This window comes from Lynx rufus, unplaced genomic scaffold (assembly GCF_022079265.1).
Source record: "Lynx rufus isolate CCGP_SWC_20201006 ecotype Redwood Valley unplaced genomic scaffold, mLynRuf1.p SCAF_5, whole genome shotgun sequence".
Classification (NCBI taxonomy): Eukaryota; Metazoa; Chordata; class Mammalia; order Carnivora; family Felidae; genus Lynx; species Lynx rufus.
Genome location: NW_025814867.1, coordinates 62,277,112 through 62,294,189, shown reverse-complemented (window position 1 = coordinate 62,294,189; position 17,078 = coordinate 62,277,112).

The window sequence follows — 17,078 nt, the reverse complement described above, 5'->3', positions numbered from 1 at the left end:
AGTTTCTCTTTATATAAAAAACTCTTACCTCATTTAGTCAGGAGAATGGAAGCTGTTGGAGAGATGGCTTGGGCTTTCATCCCCAGAATACCTTGGGTCTTTTTTTCCCCCCCCCTGGGGAAATTTTACTCAGCAAATTAAGTAGTAATGCACCCCAAATATTGGACCTCAAAATATCTCAGAGTAATTTTTTTTCTTTTGACTTGTTCTATAATTTTTTTTTTCTCAATTTACATCGCACCTCAGCCCTTGGGCAAAGGATGTTTCAAGATCAGAAAGAATGAATTTGCTTCATTTAAATGAGGAGCCAAGATGAGGGGTTAAAAGTCTGAAGGGCCACTTTAAACAAAAAGCCTTTCTTAAAAGAAGTTTAGGCATGGAAAATGAAAATGCGAGCTTCATCAAAATTAAGATCTTTGCTTTCACTCTTTTTATTTTGAAACACTGAAAATTAACACTGGCAAGAGAAAAATCTCCCTTGAAAAACTTTTGAGAAGCTCATGAAAATCAATTCTGTTTTCTCTACATGGTTTAGACATTTAGATTATTCTTACGAATTGGGAAAAAATAGCAAAGAGGAATTCTAGAGAATCTTCCATGCTGCAACATATTTGTATCTAAGCATAAATCTTGCTTAGTAAGTGGTCATTTTTTGACATCAGTTTCAGATTCAATTGAACTCAGGCATTTAGAAGTCGGAACAAGCACAATGATAATTAATTGAACAAAAGTAAATAAAGAACATACATTTGGAAACTGCAGTCTTAACTGCATTGCTTTTAGTGATATTAATGCTATCTTTTAAACTAAGGAAGACATCCGTTTTGACATTTTAATTTAGCACTGGCAGAGTTTATTTGTAGCCTCTGGGTGCAATAATGGGTTGCCTTTTACCCCATGTTGAAGGGCTCTTGTTGCATATAATTTATTTAACTTCGAATTGCAAACTGTTTAGTCGAAGATTACTTTACAATCCTAGGTTCCACAGATTAACCTCTATTTATATATTCACTTTTGGAAACTAAAGGTGAAAGGAAAACATGAGCCATACTTGTTTTGCTCAATTTATATTGTCACAGAGGACATTACCATACAATGAGAAACTGTTCTGTGATTTTGAAAAATGAAAAGTCAAGACATTTTGAAGATAGCATCTAGCCCAGTGTTTTTATAAAACACAGAACTAAATAATCAAACGAAATTATGCATATGGAGGAAATGATTTAGAATATGTTTCGCTGCTAATCGCACTCATGCTGAAGTTTTAAATTTCATCTGTCTGCTCAGATCTATTGTGAGCCATTAAGTGGCTTCCTTTTTTCCCGACAAATTGAATGCTGCAACTCCAAGGAGCTCTTTTGTTCTTTTAATTCAGTCAGCATGGAAATGATTTTCTCATTTCAGGCCCTTTTCTGTCCTCTCTTCATTGTGTCAATAAAATAGAGTTGTGCAGAGCTGCTCTAATCAGCTTAGAGTGCTAATTCATTGCTCCGGGATGCTATCTGTGTTTGGCTACAGGTGGGCACTCTAAGGGGTCAGTCTCCAGGGGAGTGTAATTGTGTGTCTCCTGGGGCTTGTTTGCAGAATGACCTAAAGCTGAAGCCCCGGCTCGGGAAGGGGGAAAAACTGAACAAACATATGCCCATGCAAATGTATACAGCTGTATTTTCATGGCGACCATTTGCTTGGTCTGACACTCAGAGATTCTAGTAACATTCCTTGCATTCTACCTATTCTTGGTCTTCTATGATTTAGCCATAAAACATGAATTCTTTTAAAATTTTGCACACATTTCCTGAGGGTACAAGCTATATAGTATTTCCAAGATACAAAGTAAAGGCTAGGCTAGGATTTAACACATGGATAATATGGCCAACTAAACTAAAGAAGAAAAACAGAAACTGCCAAGTTTGGAAAATATATTTTTTTGTGTCCTGTGAAAGTGGCTTGATATATAAGTACGGGGATATTATGAACTAGTAAATTAAGCTTTATGGGCAGTGAGGAATTTCTGACAACTTTGGAGGAGAAATAATGATCAGTTGTTTGGAATAAGGGGGAAAATTGCTAGGCATGAGGTTTTTGAGAATTAACATGTCCTTGGGCAGTCTGGGGGGACGGCAAATCTTTCTGGGAGTATTGTCAGTGTGAGTGTCAAAAACGGGTCATGAATATGGTCTTATTTACCGGGTTTGACATTTTGGGTATTAGGATTAAAAGTGCCACGGCATCCTCTTTTTTTTTTTTTTCCCTAAGATATTTAGATTTTTTTTTTTTCTCTCAGTACATTGGGATTAATTCCAGTCTCAATGGAAAACCTTCAGAACTTCATTATTCAGGTCATTATGTAATAACCTTAAGTAGGTTTACAAAGTAGAAAGGAAAGGAGTGATAAAAGATTTCAGCCCTGTGGATCTACCGGTTAACTGTAGAAGGACTGAGCAAGTATTCTTTTATTTGCTTAAGAAACTTAACGCTTGTCCAGTATGTTAGAGAAAAAAATGTATCCTGCTTATTAACCAAAGGATGGGGGTTCAATGCTTTATCACTTCAATAATTTGAGAAGAAATTGTTTAGGCTTATCGTAATAAATTCGAACCAGCTTTAACAGCATGCCAATCTGTAGAATTTATATTGTTATATATGAAGTTTGGTGTGAGGACAATAACTGGTTTGTAGAAATTCCCGTTGTTAAAAAAGACATAGAAAGGAAATAAGTTTATCTTCCACATGTTTAAAAGACATTGTTTGGCTTTAATTCTGTAATTCTTTCCTTCTCCAGCTCGTGTTTCAGCTACCTAACATAGCTGGTTGGGTTGATTTTGTAACATTCCTACTTCCTGGAAAAGGTTCTGAATGTCACTTAGCTATTCACACTTATGGGTTGAGGATGCGTTTGGGGTGGCATGAAGAGAGGAAGGAGAAAATACGGCAACTCGTAAAACTGATCTCTTTCATTTTTCTTTTCCACTTGGAAATGTTCTTACGTAGGGCTCCAAGGTAGTCAGAATTCAAATTCCGTATCTTAACTAGAGTGAATTCTCCATTTTAACGATTGCTAACTACTCATGATTTTTCCGATATAAAAATGATATTTTCAGGCAAAATGGTTTCAGTGATGAAGCTGATGAGGTAGTTTATTTACTTAATTTTGTGTTTTGAAAGGGCCATTGTTCTTACTATTTCATTTACCTAGTTTTTTTTCTTTCTCTTCAGATAATTGAATTTGAGGTCATTTTAGCAATAGCTATCTCTTACAAATGGCTAATGCTTATTTATTTATTTAAAAAAAATTTTTTAATGTCTATTTATTTTTGAGAGAGAGAGTGCACGAGGGAAAGAGGGGGGAGAGAGAGAGGGAGACACAGGATCCAGGCTCTGAGCTGTCAGCACAGAGCCTGAGGCAGGGCTTGAACCCACGGACCACGAGATCATGACCTGAGCCACCATCGGACACTTAACCAACTGAGTCACCCAGGCGCCCACAAATGGCAAACCCAGTATGAATCATTCCATGAGGAGGAAAAAAAAAAAAAAACAACAATGCTTTAATGACTTGCTTTGGTAGTTTTTATTTTTGTAAGAATAAATTCTGACTTCTTGAAATAAATTAAAATCAACAGTATAACTTCCTTTTTGTGGGGAGGGTCTAAATCATGTTCGTACAGTTTAGGTTCAGATAGCAAAGTTCTGACCCTGATTCAGCTCAAATATGGCCCACCAAAGAAAGCACAGTGCAATGAGATCATATGCTTGAAATGGACTTTTTTTTTTTTTTTTCAGTTGCATTCTCTCCTTGGGTCATCTATGTCACTAATTCTCTTCTGCATTAGTAGATTTGTGATAAAATAAACATTGAAGTGATTTGTTCTGATGCCTTATGGCAGAATGCACCAGGTATGGGCTCAAATACCTGTTGGATAAAATGAACTAGGCTTGTCTTTGCCATTTATTATAATTGCTAATTCCAAGGTTTCTAATGATGTTGATGATCTTTTCATTCCTTAAATGAATAGGACTTGAAATTAGTCATTAAAATTTTGAGTTGAATGGCAGAATAAAATTGTCTCCTACCACCAGTGTTTAAGGCCACGAATGCTCTGGGGGAAAAATACAAGAAATATTTTCATGCGTGGGCTTTGAGTTATTAAGTGGAAGACTCTACAGTCAGACTATCACCATTAAAGTCAAGGAGGTAATTTTATAGTAATGTTAGCAAATTACCCAGATAGTCACTTTAATGTATGACTCCTGTTTGGTTGTAGATACCTAGACCATGTGTCATTTCTGGCTTACCAATTTCTTTATATAATTTTGCCAAAAGTGACCAGCTTCAAATTAACTTAATTTCCTGAGCTCTATCTCTTTAAATCTAGTCTGATAATCTTCTCGTAGAGCTCAATTATTTGCTCCCTGACAGGAAAACGTACTTCTTTTCAATGTAAGTAACTATGATTATGTAGAATAAAATATAAAGTAAATGTAAATTTTGTCAGATTTGAATGATTCTCCTCTTCCCATTTTAGTTAAAAAAAAAAAAAGGTAAAAACAACGCTTTTACTTAGTTCCGGGTTGGAAAAATACACTTTTTGGAAAAGCTTGGCCTCTGCAGAAGAGTTTTTAGAATAAATGCTTAGCATTCCTAAATAAGAGGTCATCAATGCAATTTTCTGTGATTCAGAGATGAATGGGAATCCGTCTATTATCAATTCCTCAATCAGGGAAAAAAGGAAATTAAGTTCCTAATTAGGTGAATTTGGACTAAAGAGGTGGGGCATTGAAGGGATGAGGAAAATTGAGACGTAGTTGATGCCATTTCAGACTAATGATAGGAAAGGAAATGAAGAAGGGGGTGGGCAGGAGTTGAGTCTGAAAGGTCAGTGACCTTATTAGGACAAGGGTAGTAGTAGATCTTCAAAAGCTTTTACCTTTTACCTTGACAAGGTGTCAGGTTCTGGGGATGGATAAAGATGCAAATACTTGAGAAAGAGGATGGTAAAAATAAGATTGCATATTTTTATAAGGAAAACATTTTAATCTTGGAGAGGGAAAATGACATTCCTCAGCTTTGTAACTCTGACTTCTTGCTCATTTCTCCGTGCTATAAAATACATAGAATATTCCCTTCAGATGATGACTGGATTTACTTTTATGTGGGATACATAATGCTTCCTTTAGGGATTAGGTTTCACTGTTAATTTTAATGAGCATTTATCCTTTATTTGTACCTTCTAGAAAAATACATCATTTTAAAAATACACTGTGGCCTTGATTTACCATTTTAAACACAGAATGGTAGCTCTCTATCTATCATACAGCTGTGTGTACATTTTTATTTAGATGAAATTTAGTTTTTCCTTACTAATCTAAATCACCTAGGTATTACCGTTGACAAAATGTGCAAAACTTTGGTCTTTAGACACAGTGCTTCAGAAGTCCTCAAGTAAAGGCACTCTCAAGATAAAGTGGACACATCTATCTAGAGAAACAAAAGATGATTTATAATCTTTTAGTTATAATCTTTTCACTAATGTTTTTCTAATCTTTAACTAATGTTGTAAAGGAAATAATGAGCCATCATTCAGGTTTTTGGAATGTAAATCAGATTAGTTAAATGAGAAAATTAAGTTATGACTTTGGGGCAATTTGGGCTGTTTCAGTTACATGTTGATTACTAGTACAGTAATCTTATGCAACATATTCTTTAACATTTAATGCCCTTTATTAAGTAGCATGGGTGCTTTAAGTATGGTTTTGACCTGTATTTTTTTATCCAGAGGACAAGTGATTTTTCTTTTATTATTATAACAACCCAATAAATGAAATATTTCAAAGTCTTTCCATGTTAATCTTATCTCTGGGAGAAAAACACAGCCAGAGTCCTCTTATTACATACTGTCCAGCGGAAATATAACATGAGCCCCACATATAACTTCAAGTTTTCTAGTATGGCATTTATAAAAAGAAGAAAGGAGACAGGTATAATTAATTTTAATAATATAGTTTATTTAACCAATATATCCAGAATATTATCATTTCAGAATGTAAAGAACTGTAAAAATTATTACTGGAATATTTTACCTGTTTGGCACTAAAGTCTTTGAAATCTGGTGTGTATACTTAAAACACATCTTAATTTGGACTAGCCACATTTCAAGTATATAGTGGTCACATGTGGCCAGCAGCTACTGTTTTCAACACAATCTTCAAAAACCTTGAGGACTCAATCTTTCACATGGTGATTCAGGTCAATGTTGGTTATCACAGAGTGTGAGCCCTGAGAGCCACCACGAAGGCCATCTGACCTAGACCACTTATCTTATAAATGAGGACACTGGGGGTCAGAGACGGTCAACTTTTTGTCCAAGGTCACCTAACGACTTTGGGGTGTAGCTCTTAGACCAGATTCCAAGTCTTCTGCATCTTATTTATTTTGAATGCTGTTAAAGTGCGCTGCTTTTGCCGGCGATTTATGCAAAGGTGCCAAAATATGTGAAGTGAAAGAGAACCGAGTGAAATAAACAACCAGCCAACCCAACATACAAACAAATCTGGCAATTGTTGACAATATAGTCTTAAAACTCTGCCTGTTGTAGGAATACCACTTAGGTAAAGGATCATTTGTTAAGATTTCTTGCATGAATGGCAAGCATCTCACTTTATTAGAGTCTGTCATGTTTTTACAAATAAATATTTATGTTGTAAGTAAATATGTTAGTTTAATTTTAGCCATTATAGATCATTTATTTTGGTATTTCTCTTGGCCTTAAAAAGGAAAATAAAGGCAGGTCTTTCATTTCACTTTAACTCCCATTTTTGCTTTGCTGTGATTGAAGCAATGATAGGAAAATGAGTCGGGCCCCATATTCTTTGGCCTACAGACACAAAAAGGGCAACTTGATTGTTCAGATTTCTGCATTTTTCTTTCCTTAGTCAATATCTGAAATTAAGCCCCACCTGACAGGGTCAATAAAATGCTACTGATTACAATTTATCTGGAAAGCATAAACGGGAAAGATACGGGTCTTCTTTTACAGAATTGGCAGCTGATGCTTATTGAACCTGAGCTAACATTCCCAAATGAAATGAAGTGGGGCAGTGTGAGTCATATGATAACAATGTTGTCATCCTGGGGAACAGTCTCGGTATGAATCAGCACAGTGTGAAAATCAAACATGCGAACACCAAGCGGATGTCATGGAACCTCCCTCAGTTACCCGCACGCATACCTGTATCCATAGGAGGGCTCCCCGCTAAATAGTGAAGTGGCCAGAAGTTCCCAAAGAAAGAGAAGGGCTGCTGTCACTGACTAGATGGGGTTTGTAATAGTATCGTCCTGTTTTCACTCTCCACAGTAGAAAATTTCTACTAGGCTAACAAGGCAGAGGGTAATGAGAAACATGCCAAGTTTTTAAAAAAAGAGCAAGAGTGAGGAGTCTAACCTAGGAACAGGAAACAAATGTGATCAATTACTCCAAGTGTGGAGCTCACAGATACCTTATCTTAGGGCTCCTTAAAATAAAAGCCTGATTGTTACCAAATGCGTCTAAGAAGTGGGGGAGAAAACACATTCATGGGGAGAGCGAGGAGGGGGCCGGGAAGAAGGGGGGTTGGGGGTGAACATGACTTTATATTGATGTAAAAAAAAATGCAATTCTACTGTTTCTCAGTCTCCTGAAGTATTTAGAGAAGTGGTTAACAACCAGTCATAGCCTTAACCAAGCAGGCAGTAAAATGGTTCAATGTTTGAAAAATAAAGATACTCTACATATGACATGGAGGGGGTGGACATAGACTTAAATAGTAATAGATAGTGCTGCTAATGGCTCAGTTTGAAACATTTCTTCTGTTCTACATAATTATTTGTCTAAAATATTTTAAAGAAGCAATGTTATTTTTGAAATGATTATAAAGTTCTTAGCTGTAATATATATGTAGACATATATATAAACTGTAGTGTGTGTGTGTGTGTGTGTGTGTGTGTGTGTATGTAGTATTAATCTTTGACTCAGAACTGAAATATTCATCTTTACTTTTGAATGTCTGCAAGGCAATCTACATATAAAATGTTTACTTATTCTATGAAATGAATAATAAGAGTAATTACAGTGTTACTAACATTCATTTCAAAAGGACCGCTTTATTCTAGGAGTCCACAGAGCAAGCAGAATCTAATGAAAAGGTGTGAGTGAGTATATTCTACTCATCCTCAAATAAGGAAGGAAATATCATGGTTAAGGCTATGAGTAAGAACCTCAGGGCTGGCGGATCTTGGCTCCACATTCCCCAAATTTCCCATAAGTGCAATAGAATTAACACTATTCCTTTCTTGGAGATCCTGGGTCAGTAGGTGTTACAGGATTATGTTATGAGGTGTGACTATAAAGTAGTGAGACTGTTTTTCACACTCCACACCCAGAAACAGCCTCCTTTTACTTCAGTGGATAAAACATAATAATTTTTCTGAGAGCATTCACCTCATCTGGTCCTTACGCACATGTGTGTGCGCACAGACAGGACCCGCAATATTCCCGTCTTTCTCCACTTTTACGTCAACTATCACCGCTTTCTCAGGGAACTTTGGCGAGCAGATGGGATAGAATTATTTCTGTTGGTAGAAATGGGTTTTTTAAAGCTCCATATCTTTGGCGGAAGATGCCCTGTAGATAAGCAGAGAAATAATCATCCATTTTTAGAGGACTTTGTTAGAATGGTCTTGCCATCCTGTCCTTCCCATATTTTTCCAATTAAGTCCTAGCCTGTTGGAATCAAATGTCTTCATGGGATGGCAGACTGCTCAAGTAGGCTATTTTGCACATATTCTGTAGCAAGCTTAGCAATTGGGCCTGTCAGTCAGTCAACACATATTTATTGGGCGTTTATGTGGCGAACCAGACAAATCCATTCCCTAAGCTCTTGCTCTTATGTTTTCAGGGCCCTGTCATCCACACAGAGTTTCTAATTGAACTTTTCTTTTTCAAAGTAGACTCATCTACATTTGAATTACAAGCAGGAAGGTGGGACTGTCAGAGGAACCGAATTCTTTTCTTGCGACCACTTCAACCCATTTAAGGGTAGATAACTTACCTTAGGGACACCTTTCAGTTAATTCTGCCCTTTCCCTGTTTTTGTCTTTTGTTTGTGGTTAATATGATTATGAAAGAGATACGTGCACTTAATAAAATTCAAGCAGTACATTAAGCATGTCTCCTTTCTCCTGAGAGACACTTCATGTCTGTAGTTTCAACAATTTCTTGTGTAGCACTCCAAGAAGCTTATGTGAAAGTGTTTGTGTGTACACGGGCACACACACACGCACATTTCTATGTGGACAGAAATCTTTTTTTGTGCAAAGTGTACCTATATATTTCTTATTTGCTTTATTTTTTTGAAGTAGTATTTTAGAGATTTTTCTCTCTCTCTGTACGTATCTGTATATCTCTGTATCTCTACCTAATTCTTTAAAATAGGTACTTAAGTGACTAAATACACCTGTCTTCCATCACCTCACTGCCCTCCCAGAGGTCATGCAGTATTTTTCCTGTGGATCTTTCTAGATGTATGATATACATATAAAAGCAAATGAATATTTTTTTTCCCTTTTATGCAAGTATTGTACACTAAACACACCATTCTGCAGTTTGGTTTTTTCTCACTCAACTATTCATCTTGCAGATTATTCTGTAGCGGTATGTAAAGAACCTTCTAATTCTGTTTATTTGTTTTATAGTATTCCATTGAGTGTATGTACCATAATGTATTATTAATTATTATGATTACTATTTGCTGTTTCAAACAATGCTCAACGGAGCTGCGTGAGAAACTCCATAGGCTACATTCCTAGAAGTGAACCGATGGGTCAAATGATATGTACGTTTATAATTATTTCAGGTTTTGTCAATTTTCCATAGCTGTACTAACCAGCTTTCCCAACAGCAGCATATGGAAGAGGCTGTTTGCCCACGATAGCACATCAACATGATGTATAACTACACTGTTTGACTTTTGCTAGTCACAGACAAAAAGTGGTGTTTCAGTGTATTTGTAATTTAAAATTCTCTTATTCTGAGAGTCAGGTTAAGCATGTTTTTCCCCACATCGTTAAGGGGTATCTGATTTTTTTTTTTTTAATTTCTTGAACTGTCTTGAAGCGGACATTTTTTTGCTTTTTTCTGTGCTTGCCGAGATCAAATGACTTCATGGTCACATTTCCAGTTAATGACAGAGGTAGGACAAGGATTCAGATCCTCTGGTTGTTAATTTAATAATTTAATTAATTTAACGTATTTCCTTCTATAGAACACGGGATAATATTTCCTATCATTTGAATCCTATCAACCTCGGGTTCTTGGAAGAATCATATGGAATAAGTTAGAACGTGAAAGCATTTTCAAAATGAAAAAAAAATGCAAGATAATGGTTCATTTAATTTTACAAAGAAATCACAACATTTATCACTGCTGAAAATATGCAGTACATAATGAAAATAGAGTACGAGTGGTTTGACCCGGCTACAGTCTAGGAGAGGTAAGGCAATTAGGTTGTTATGAGGCCTTCTGGACAAGCGGAGTCCTGATTTTACTAGCTTAGTGCTGACATGTACGCCTGTTTTTTTTTTTCCTCCCCTAAAGAATGGAAAACATTGTACCTTTGCAGAGTGATGGCAGTCTTGCTTCGCTTAAAACTTCATCACCCTCCGCATGAGCAATTTGCCTTGCATTTTTAAATGGGGGGTGGAGGCAGGTCCTATGTGACGTTTCATAGATATTTGGGTTGACCGACATTTCTTCATCTGTGTGTGATTGTTTACTACGGGAAACTCCGAACTTTCTGTAATTGGGTTTCATTGTTTTCACTCGTGTTGGCTCTAGATAGCATTGGGGTTATACATGTGTGCATATGTTTCCTTAGTTACTGTATCATGCAATGTTGTTATGTAAAATCACTTCAAGGCATTACTTTCATTTATTTTTCACATGGGCTGGGCATACTGTTTATTAATTTTGCATGCGTGTAGTTTAAAGACATTAGCCAGTACACGATAATGGCTGTCCTAACATCCATGTGCAGAAGTGGAATTCAGGAGATTAACTTGCATTTGACCTAATTCAGCTCTCCTGGTAATGAGGGGTGCAGGGGCACAGAATTAATCTCTCTCAATTTGTGACTCTCAGGGGTGCTGCTAAGTTTAGAGAGCTTGAATTTTAAAAGTCTCTTGTTGGGCCAAGAAGTTTTTGTTACCCGGTAGAACTCTGTTCACTGTTGTGAAGGCAGTGCGGGTTTTATCTGTTGCTGTGATATTCGTGACAAATATTATGAAGACGTGTAATGTTAAGTTAATTGCACTGTTTGGTTCAGAAAGTAAAAATGGGAAAAACATGGGTCAGACCTATTGAACTATGACACTTTTTTTCCTTCCTATCCCTTAAACTCTCAGTGTAGCCAAAAATACAAAAAGCTTTCAAACTGCTTCACAGCTACGTCAGAAGCTGTCTTTTGTCATATATTTGTTATTCGATGCTAAAGTAGTGCTGCTGGGAAGGTATAAGTCAAGTTGATATAATTTGGATTGATTTGCTTTTAAAAGCTTTGCAATGACAGTGCAATTATTGCTATGATGCAGGTCCCTTACAACTGGATTAATGCATTTAATGAACAATTTGACCACATAATTTATTTCTGTGGAGTTAACGTTAACTGTTAAATGCATTTATTTCCTAACAGCTATGTTAATACTGTGATAGCGTGCTGCAGTAGAAGCAGGGATAAACTGTAGAAGAGCTTCTCAATCCTATTTCAGTTCCAGATTTTCACTTCGTTCCCGCCAAGCAGATGAGGAGCAAGCTCTGTCCTGTGAGGTTTACCTCTCTTCTTCCATCCTTCCTTTAATACAGGTGAATGGGCCTGAAGTCCACGGAAAGAATGTTGACCAGAAATCAAAGATCCAGGTGTCCCCAGATCTGCATAACTGCTTCTCAAATTTCAAGCAGTGGCATTGGCCATTCTTGTAGGGGATGGTTTTTGTTTTAGAGACTTCATTCTGGCTAAGCTCCCTGATGATGAGTGGACCATAGCGAGTCAGTTGTTTCAAATGATGATAATAATTTTAGGTCTTGTGAAATGGTCCTTTGAGAGATCATCCTGATTAACCCTTTGTTCTACTGCTTGAGGAAATCGGAGCCCAGAGAAGCTCAAAGTCCTTTGCTACTTGATGGCAAAACAAAGTCTAGAATTCAGGCTTCTTTATTCACAGGGCTTTCCCTGGAACTCTTCATTTTAGAATATTTAGGATTGCCCCATTTTCACCTCCCATTATCTGTCTAACTTGAGCACTTCATACCTTTTTTCAGAATTAGGAGAAACACTCAGTGGTTGATATAGCATTCTTCAAAATATAGGGAAGTTTTATATTTAGCTCTATCTGGGGGAGACGTTCTGAAAGATTAAATGCTTGGAAATATTCCTTGCTATATTATAACACCAAGTCTAAAGTGTTAGTTTTACATAAAATCACATATATGTAATTAACATGCCGTAGACATATATAGACACAGAGTATAGAATTTTAAATTATGGGCCTTTAAAAGTAAATAGTGACAGGCTACCAAAACATAAAATTGTGCTTTGGTGCTATGCAAGGATCTATCCTTTGATTTTTTTTTTTTCATGCCAAGGAGGAAACACTAATATTTACATCTCCCAAAATGTAATGAGATTTTATATCAGTTTCAAAATTTTCAAGAAGTTGCCAATTTTATGTCTGTAAGTTAGAAAAGTTCAGTTCTTTTATATTAGAAAAGCAACACTTTGAAAATTGTTTGATAATTTTAGGGCAAAGGTTTTAGGCAGTAAATCTGAATGTTAATAATGTTTGATAACTTCCAGGATGGTACCTCAAAATGCTTGACTAATTTAAGTATATTCAGACTAGGAATATTTTATCTCTTTAACAGATGTCAAGTTGGTCCCTCAAAGATTTATTGAAATTAATATGTTCAGTAGAGTTGAGTACCAAGCAGCATATATGTTTACATATAGAGAAGTCAGTTTGAAATCGTGCAGTACATAAAAGGTTTTGAAAACAGTTACAGAGATTTATTTAGTCACTGATTTAAATTTAAATTAAGAGCAATGCTAAGATTTGATTTGCTATCCGTTTAGCTGTTAAAGAAGGTATTTAACAATGTGTTTTGCAGAACCCAGCTCTTGGACTTTTTTTTTTTTTTTTTAAACACAACATTCCCTTTTAATTCTGGTGAGTCAGAAGGAACTCACAGCGCCGAGGACCGAGCCAGAGTGCAGAGTTCACGTGCAGTGGCCTTCCTCCTCGCGCCCTGAGATGCTGGGCTGCTTGCTGCACTTTTCAAGCAGCTGCCAACATTGTCAGCACTGATCTGTCAGTAAGGATTTCTCCTGGCAAAACTCTGAAGCTACTTTCTGACATCTTCAACAAACTAATTGTTGTCTCCTGCCTCTGTGAGCCCTCTGAAGTCCCAACGAGTTAGTGTCTTCTCAAGAGATGAGAAAAAGGACTCACAAAATCAATTTATCAGGCTATTACGCATTGTCATCAGCCCAAACAAAAACCTGCTAAAGACAGGAGAAAAAGTAGAAGAAATGGGTCTCTGAGAAAAGGTTACAGAACATCCATCTTCTCTCCTCTTCTGACTGTTTCCTTTCTTTGCCCATTTTCATAGCCGTTTCCCTCTGCTAAAAGACACTTTATGACAAGCATTGTAATCTCTTTAGAACGGAGGGGAACCTCTTCTTTAGGACACAATCTTTGCAAGTTGTGAGTGACAGTGGGAAAGGGTCCAATTGCCACTGAGGACACCAGGCAATAAATCATCGTCCCCTGGCATCAGCTGGCTGGACGAATCCCCACTTCCTGAGTAAGTACCAGAGCCTGGATGTGACAAAACAGCCATTGTCAGCGCCTAGCATCCACATTCCCACTTTCTCTCGACTGAGGTTTTCAGTTTACTTAAGACTTTTAACAGCACAAAGCATATGGGGAAAGAATATTTAAATTACTACCTCTAGAAAGGGAAATATCCTGGCATTAAATAATTACTACAATATGCATACAGGGCAACAGTTATTGGAGGGATCCCTCTGTTTTCATTTTGCATATATCATCAAGCAGTTGCCTCATCACCATTAAAAACTAATGTCTTTCCATTTTTTAAATGTTTAAACGTATAGAGTAGTCCTCAAGATGACCTTATAAGAGCAATGTGCAATTGATCCGGTGAAATTTTATAAATAATATGGGAAGACAGATTGCTAGAGTAAAAATTTCATCTCTGGTAGCATTAAGGCGTTTTCAGATAGGTGTTTACTTTCTTTGCAGTGTTTAGTTTGTGTATACTTTTACTGTTAACATGTTTGTAAAATGTTGTAAGGGGACAAACTGATCTTCGGTTATTTTTTACATAGATTAAGAACCATTAAAAATGCCAAGTAGAGCAGTTATTTTGTATCTGATTTAAAAATCATACAAAATAATCCAAAATTTAGTGGGAAATAAAATTTTGTCATAACAGATTATATATATGTATGGACAATTTAGATATATTTATATGTAATCTTATATGTAAGATTATACACATTTCATTAGAAGCTTGGTTAGCTGATGAAATAAAACGTGACAGGATAAATATTCAAATCTGAGATTTTTAAATAGTCTCATAGCTATTGAATTTACTTTAAAAATTATCTTGAAAATGATATAAGATTATAGTTATAGGGTATTAACCACATACTATTTTGCATGGTGAAAACTTTTCCTCTTGTTTTTTGAGAACTTACATTTTTAGCACAATTTTCTCAATGAGAAGGAAAGACTTAGAGGAAATTTGAATGAAGAATTGGCCGAAGCCTAATAAAAGTGGACACCAAAAGAAAAATCCTTTATTTGCATAGTGCTAAAAAAAATCTGAAAAAGTAAAAAATACAGTCTATCATCCTGATCTAGCTCAGAAACATTTTTGATAATTTACTATGTTTATCTAATGTTGAGAGTGATTCAAGTATTTGTTATTACATTGACAAAACATCTGGAAAATTGGCAGATTTTTTTTTTGTTTCACCTGCCTGTTTCATGTAGATACAGCTCATTGCTATGTCTTTCTGCAAAAATGTATTCTTGCCCAAGTTACCTGTCAGTCTCTTTTATGATTATGAAGAATACCTTGCCCAAGAGGTGATGGATTTCCTTTTACCTCCTAAATCATCTCTAGCTGTCACATTCAAGTTGAAACACTTTCATTATCACAAAACACACACAATGCAGATGATATGCCTCTTCACGATTTAGTTAACAAAAGGCTACAGGTATTTTTAAAACATTTTAATTGTGGAAAAAGCCACATCCGGCTTTCTGCATTTTTTTTTCCATGTTGTAACAACTGGTGATTAACTGCTATCCTTTAATATGTGTGGGTTGACAATGATAATCCTGAAAGCATTCTGGCCCTGTGAATTCATAGTCAAATGGTGACACCAACCAGACGGGATGATGGTGCACCCGGCTCGATGACAGTTCTATCCCAGTTCATCATCTTAACTAAAAAATAATCCTATCTAACTTGAAATCCACAGCAGCTATAAGTAGAAAATAAATCCAAACCCCAGCTCAGACTTGTAACCTAACAGCTATCATAAATAATCAGAGCCTATTTGAAGGTGGAAGATGGGACATTAGAAGCTATTTACACCACTAGAGTGATGCCATCGATCAGTAGCGGCAACCCGTAGATAAGGCGCCTATGATGTCATGGTTATTTATGATGGGCATTGACAGTAAAGCTACTATGGAATTTTCTCCTCAGACAGCTTCATTCATTTTTGTTTGTGATGCATTTTGTTGTTAAAGAAGCAATCAATAGCAAAATCGTGGTGATAAAAGTATTACTTGTTAAATATGTGAAAAATGTGTGTGTAGGTAGGAGTGTGGGACAAAAGATGAAGAATTTAAAAATTCTCTTGCGGTGCTTACGTGTTCCAGCTACAAATACACGGTAGATTCATTTCACGTGTCTTGGGCTTTAAAATGTGGCCCGGTTGTTCTCACTCTTTTATCTGACGCTCTTGTTGGAAAGCACAGTTCAGGTGCTGTGGGGTCCCTGCACACCCACACCAAATATCTGACTTACATTGGATAACGTAATATTTAATTAGAGAAATTTCATGTGGTGAAGCAAATAGCCATTACTTTCTACACGAACCCTCTGTTCAAGAGAGACTGGAGATTTCATTTAAAATGTTCAAATGTTGGGGCGCCTGGGTGGCACAGTCGGTTAAGCGTCCGACTTCAGCCAGGTCACGATCTCGCGGTCCGTGAGTTCGAGCCCCGCGTCAGGCTCTGGGCTGATGGCTCGGAGCCTGGAGCCTGTTTCCCATTCTGTGTCTCCCTCTCTCTCTGCCCCTCGCCCATTCATGCTCTGTCTCTCTCTGTCCCAAAAATAAATAAACGTTGAAAAAAAAAATAAAAATAAAAAAATAAATAAAATGTTCAAATGTAGTTTTTAACTTGTTTAGTTTTTTTCTCTCCCACAGCTCATCTGCTGCTACTCAAAGTATTCACTAGACCAGTGCGTTTCATACTTTAATGTGCATGTGAGTCGCCTAAGGATCTTGTTAAAAAGCAGTTTCTGATTCCGTAGGTCTGGGATGGGGCCTGAAACCCTACATCTCAACCAGGTGATATGATGTTGGTGCAGGGATCACACTTTTAGCAGCAAGAAATTAGGTAGGGTGGTTATTTCCATACCTTTCAGGCTTCCTTCCAGATTATTTGCCTCTGTTTTAAATGGGTGTTTCCCCCATTATTGTAGAGCAGTGGTCCCCAAATGTAAGCTGCATAGAATCTCCTTGAAAACTTGTTTAAACACAGATGGCTGAGCCCCTCCTTAAAAGTTTCTGATTCCGTAGGTCAGGGTGGGCCCAAGAATTTGCATTGCTAACAAGTCCCTAGGTGAGCACCTTTTGAAAACTCAAGGTGTGGAGCCTTAATTTAACATTGAATACACATAACGCCTAGAGCCCCTATATAATGCTGGCACGGTGGAGGTGAT